At 40.6% G+C, this 6,725-nt stretch overlaps 1 long non-coding RNA gene across 1 annotated transcript; it reads left to right on the top strand.

Annotated features, from left to right (window-relative positions):
• Positions 1-1,907: 1,907 nt before the first annotated feature.
• Positions 1,908-5,672, top strand: LOC125900232 (uncharacterized). The gene is made up of 3 exons (XR_007450837.1): positions 1,908-1,994; positions 5,273-5,447; positions 5,578-5,672. It is a non-coding gene; the product is annotated as an uncharacterized LOC125900232 (long non-coding RNA).
• Positions 5,673-6,725: the final 1,053 nt, after the last annotated feature.

Genomic DNA, 6,725 nt, shown 5'->3' with positions numbered 1-6,725 from the left:
TTCATTCTACTATTATGTATTTATTTCTTAATATTTTACATAGAGTTTTCGGAGTTGAGACATACAACAATTGATATCCCATCCATTTTAATTTCACGCGCTGGTATCGGATTGGTACTCGGTATCGGCAGATACCTAAGGTTCAGGAATCGGAATTGGTATCGGGAAGGAAAATGTGGTATCAGTACATCTCTAGTCAGTAGCTAGTTTTGTAGCTCTGTCTGAGACATTTTGTTGGTTTCAAATTTACAGAGACAGGGCTGTGTGTGAACACTGGATTTTTTTTTCGTGCACACACAAAACAGACAGCTAGCAAATTCTTAGGAGATGTTAGGAGACTGGGGCTGACTTTCACGAAAGTGTACTGGAATAGACTGCACCTTGTAAGCTGCTTATGTTAAGTTAGCTTACATTACATAACATATGTGACTTAAGTTAAGTACATTATGTACGTCATGTAAGTAAGATAGTTAACCAACGTACATAGCCAAAGTCAAAATAGGTCAGTGTTGACATTTCTGACAGCGGTCAAAAGTCAAAGTCCTAGTTTGACCTGTCCAGCCCAGGGATGGGAATCGAAAACTAGTTCCTGTTAAGAACTGGTTCCAACTGGTTCAATTCATCGACATCATTAGCCTTTATGCTTAACGATTCCCTTATCGATTCTTTTCATTACGCCGAATCTATGCTCGTCAGTCAGCAGCACGTTCAACAACAGAGAAGACGTAATGGCGGAGAGACAGAAGCGGTCAAAGCCGTGGCATCACTTCACGCTGTTGTTAGCCTCCCTGGAGCTGCTAGCAACTGTGGAGCCTCGGCGCGTCCCTACTCCAGGTAGACAGCGGCCAGGACGCTGTTGTTGTTAGCCTCTCTGGAGCTGCTAGCCAGCCGTGGAGCCTCGCCACGTCCCCACTCCAGGTAGATGGTGGCCAGGACACTGTTGTCGGATTTTGTGGGAACACCAAGGATGGTAAGATGAGGGCAGTTGAGTTGATTTGCACGCCATTTGTTGTTATAATATGCTGGGCTAGCTGCGTTAGCTGCCTCACCTGAGTTAGCTGCACTAGCTGCGTGGTGTTGACACACTCAGGCTGTGGGCCGGGATTTATCTCTATATCACCAGCCAGGAGTAACATTAATGACAACTCATTGTGGATGTTGTGACATAGATAACTGTATGCCAATGCTGGCTTATGACTGTGAAAGCTGCCATTAGTTTTTTGTGTGGTTAGACAGCGTCTAAACATTTCTATGCGGGAAGAGGTGTGTCGTTAGGAGGCTCCGAGGGGAGAGGGACACGAGCTCAGAGGGGTGGGATCATGGAGCACAGTGGGAGGGATGTGTGTGTGGGCGGGGGGTGCTTTTTTTCAAATCTTTCTCATCGTCTTTCTAAACTAGACCATGGCTTTAAGGTTCATAATAAAACATTATGAAAGCAGATGTCTTGGGTTACAAACAACAGGAGGTGATATCATTAATTCACAGGAGGAATCGATAAGGGAATCGATAAAGAATCAGATCGATAAGCAGAATCGATAATGGCATTGATATCAATAAAATCCTATCAATTCCCATCCTTAGTCCAGCCACAACAACCTCCATATGCAGACTTTGTCGCTTTTTATAATATGTCTTCTGACGTCCCCTGTTTCTTTCATTATAATTACTATGACCACAAGAGGTCACCACCCAACAATAACAGTAAATATGGGTTGGCATTAAGCTGCCTGTACAAACAACCTAGGGTCATTGTATGGGGTAGGACAATATCTTGAATGAACAACCTATAACTAGTAGACACAAGACACTGGCTTGTCAGTCTCTGAGTTTTTTCAAATTTAAAAGGTCTATCATTTGCAAAAGCAATCACTGAAATAAGTTCTGCTTTCTGAATCTCAATCACTCCAGATCCAAGTGCACATACACGGGCCCAAGTTCCACTCTCACAGTTAGCCATAAATAGATGTAGAAATGCCATTCAACAGCCTTTGTATGTAAGTATTTCTTCCTGTTCCATCTTTTTTATTATGTTCCACAAATTTACCTGTGAATCATCATCATCAATATCTTAATCATTTTATTGTACATCAGAAAATCATTCAGTTTACAGTGCTCATATTTAAACAGACTTTACAAGGTGTATCAAAATACAGCATTAACTAACGAGTATTAACAGTGAAATAATATGTTGCCCTTATATGAATTACGTGAATGATAAAGAAAGAAGTGGTCCTGTGTGTAGGATTTAAGGGGATATATTGGCACAAATGGAATATAAAACTCATTACCATGTTTTCTTTTGTTTACAATCTCCTGAAACTAAGAAGTGTTCTGTTTTTGTTACCTTTGAATGAGCTGTTTATACCTTCATATGAAGTGGGTCCAGAAGGTTATGGTATGCAACTTACTGTTAATATTGTGATAACATTAACTATTTGGATCACTACTGATACTGCTGTTCAGCTCAATACATTTGTGTTGGTTTATTGACAGTCATTTTTGGAAACTGTAAGTATCAACTGAAGCAAAGGTACGTATTCTGAGCAAAATGTGAATGCAGATGGGGATTATTGCTATTGCTTTGTCAAATAAGTTTAGAAAAAGATATTGATTGCGTATGACAGTAAAGTGAGTGTAATTTTCCTGTAAGCACTCCCACTGGGCCAGCCTCACTGTAAATCTATTTTAACACTATCACTTCCCTCTGGGGAACACAGGCTGCTGTGCACTTGTCAGATAATCCATTATTTTTTGTCAAGCCCATTTACCTCAGTTTGTCATTTGAGATAATATCTGTTGAAAGATTGGTTTTGAGGTACGGGGGGATGAAGTTGCATTGGTCACCCTACCACCACCATCACCATTACCACCCTCCCCTATACTGACAGGTGCACAGTTGACCTTTCTCTGTACAATTTGGGATCATATTGCACTGTTCCAGCTCGCCGTATCTTTAAACTATGTGTTTAACCCTGTTAAACAGCTCTATCATGTTCATGGCAATCCAGGTTTTGCGTTACACCAACTGCAGCACATATAAGATGGTAGCCTTGACTCAGAGATTAGGAAGAGGTTTTAGCAATTTACCTCAAGCTCATTTTATTCATACAAAACAAGGCAGTCTTTTCTGTACAATGTTGCAAAAAAGACTGTGGTTCACCATGATTAGGTGACATGATCTTTATACTGTAGACAAATTGTAAACTTACAGTAAGGATTCTGTTACCCTTTTTCAGTATATCTACTTTCATGCACAAAAAAAAAAAAAAAAAAAAAAAAAAAAATTAAAACACACTAACTACACTATGTCAGTGTGAGCTGACCAAAGTTATCCTTCAGCCGCGAATTAACAGCTTCCAGCTCTCAGGGACTTTATGGCTGGTTATTCTTAACTGCTTACAAAAGTGGTGTGCGGCAACAGCCAAGCAATGCCATTTAATTTGGAGTCCATTTCATGGCCGTCTGACATGCTGATAAAACTCTCCAAACAAATAGAGTGTCTCCAGCAGCCTGGCTGTGTAATTGAGGGTTTTTTGAATGCAACCCCACTTGGCAAAGGCACCCAAAGTCTCTCTCTTTTTCTCTCTCACTCTCTCGTGGACACACACTCACACACACACACACACACGCAGACAGAGATCAGAGAGACTGCCCATGTATACACACACATATTCATATATTTTGCTAGGAATACAGGATCAAATGGAGGAAACAGAGCATCCAGCTGATTTAATTTGGAGAACGTTTGTTTTAGCTTCTGTTTTTCTCATTAAAGGTTCATGCACCGTGTTTGTGGAAGAAACTGAATCTCCAAATGTCCTCTGACGTGGGGATTATTTTAGCCAGTGTTTTTTTTTTTTTTTCTTTTTAAGTTAAAGTCATGAGAATTTAACCATTGTGAGCTTGGGCAAAACTCTCTTCATTCTGTCTTGACCACAGACAATGGTTGGATACTGCGACTGTCAAGGGCTAATATGCCACTGATTCATTTGGGAATACTTCCACAATTTAATCCATTTTGTGTTTTTAGTGTCCTGTACATGTAAGACCAGAAGGGTGCCCCTTGTTTTAGTAACCTGGTAACGTGTTGACTTGTGTCTGTAATTTCATGGGGCAGCTGTCTTGTACAGTATCACTCAGGGAGAACAGCATGAAACCCTTTAAGGGGTACGCAGTGGCACACTAAAAAAATAAATGTGAATCTTTTGAGGTTTTTGGAGCATTCTCAAAACAGTATGGTTTTACACAACACACTATCATACATATACAATTTTAACAGCATCATGACTACAGCTGGAATGATTCCCCAGTGAGCGCCTGTGAATGGCAGCTGATTACAGTCGCAGAAGCAGTGATCCTTTACAGATGCTTCTTACATTCCCAAAAGATCCACACATTTATGTGCAGAAGCAGAAAAAGATATTTCAGACACCAGCGCCCCCCCCTCCCTCCCCCACACACGAAAAATAAGTAGTTTGGATAGGATAGCCCATATCATGCAATTACACGTGTCTCACTTATTTTGCCTGATTTAACCCCATCTGTGTGGGTGTGAATAAGATTTACATTTTATTAGTTTTGTTGCACCTGTTAGAGTGATTACATGTTTATCATTCTCATTGGTTCACATATTTCAGTGACCTCATGTAATTCCAGCATAGTTTTCACCCACAAGTCTAATTAGCTGGAATAAGTGAAAACACCTGTGTGAATTTGCCGGGCCTTTTGTTTTCAGAAGTTTCTTCTTGTATCTAATAACAATGAGACAATCTATGACCTTCTCATTATTAAGTATAATTAAGCATTATTTAACAAGTCATAATAATAAAGAAAATCTAGAATTACAGCTTTGAGGTCGTACACCTCCCCCAGCCGGTGAAATTATATCTGCATCTGTCCAGACTCATGTAGTAAAGACTTTCAAGAGTGTAAGTAAAAGGAATTAGTTTTGGTGAATGGAAGTTAGCACTATAACGACACTGTTTTTACAGGGTATGTCACATTATGCAACAACAATCACCTGAAGGTCAATGTCAGCAAAACCAATGCGCGAGTGGTAGAATACAAAGCTGTAGCCATAATGTTGAAGTAAATGTCTTAAAATATGGATATAAGAGCAAAGAAGCTACAAATTCTAAAACATGGATGCTTCACACACATCCTCAACCCGACAGCACAGAAGATCTATACAATCAGCACAGTTTTAAGATGAACACCCAAGATTAGTGTCACCAATTCAGTATCTGACCAAATGTCTCCCCTTCTGTTCCAGAGAACACATACCTCAGCATCCTTGAAACAAAGCTGACTTTTGTGCCAATTTGAAAACACTGCCTCAAGGCGTTCCTGAGATATTGTGATCACATGAATGGATGGATGGACAGCCCGAAACATGGCCACAGCTATTGCCCGCATGAACACATAAATAGATGGTAACCTTTGTGACAGTAAGTAATATTATAGAGCAATGTGTTTAAGAGTCCTTGTTTTGTTTGTGTCTCATGAATGGTGAGAGTGGTGCAAGTGGGTGACATGATAAACACTGTCCTTCCAATGGTTTATTCTGCTGATCAACAGGTGGTGGCTGTGACATGGCAAGAAATGTGGGAAACAAGCTCCTCAGGACAGCATAGGGCTTTGAGGCCAATTTGACACTGAGTCCAAACCATGGCAGTACAACTTCCAGGTCCGTCAAGTGACACCATGGAGCCTAAAAAGGCTTTTTTTCCATAGACTGACATGGTAATTCAGTGGATACATTTTTTGAGCATCCTGCAAAATGAATCTTTTCACTGGTTTGATCTATTCGGCCTAATAACATTTTGAAAGTCTAGAGGAGGTGCAGGTGTAAATCATTTTGGCCCCATTGAATTTAGCAGAGGGATTAACCGTATGTTAGCCGCCAGTGTTGGGCAGTAACACATTACTAGTAATGCGTTACAGTAAAAATATTACTTTTTCCAGTAACGAGTAACTATCTACTAATAAAAATATAATAATGTTGATAGCTGTAATAATATTACAGTTACACCTAAGCCAAACAACTTGTTTTAACATTATTTTTGATATCACCCCACTACTGACTTGAAACACAACATCACATCAGCTGACTCATTTTAGTAATCATCGCCCTGCACAGGCATGTCACAAACCCTCACAAACTCACAAAACTATTTCCACCGCAAAAAACACATCCTCAAACCTGCGGTCTGATACACCTCAGCTACTACAACCGACAGCACAACAACGTGAAGCTCCAGAAAATACATTGCACCAAAGGTGAGCCCTCTGCGGCCGGGGAGGTCAGCCGTAGCCCTACCTGGGGACATAAGTGGGGACAGTCATGACGACAGCGACAGCTTTCAAGGAGCCGGACTTTGGTGTCAGTTCTATGATGGGTTATGGTGCGATTTGCAGTGCCTGCCCCATTGACTCCAATAGAACTGACACCAAAGTCTGGCTCCTCAAATACCATCACTGACGTATGACCTTTCCTTCTTTTATATTTTCCTTGACAAAGGCCAGAAAGAAGATTGCTTATGAGCAAACATGGATGTAGACAATGTAGCTTCCAAATTTTTCCAACAAGCGACTGGGGAAAATGGGGGCGGAAACGCATTACACAAATTCGATCACACTGGCCATCATTTAAATTTTACCAAACAAGAAGGATTACAGAGAAACAGGAGGCAGGTGAGAGTGCTGAACCTGCGGACACAGAAAAA

This window comes from Epinephelus fuscoguttatus, linkage group LG13 (assembly GCF_011397635.1).
Source record: "Epinephelus fuscoguttatus linkage group LG13, E.fuscoguttatus.final_Chr_v1".
NCBI lineage: Eukaryota > Metazoa > Chordata > Actinopteri > Perciformes > Serranidae > Epinephelus > Epinephelus fuscoguttatus.
Note: the sequence above shows the minus strand (reverse complement) of the source record. Positions and strands in the feature narration are given on the sequence as shown.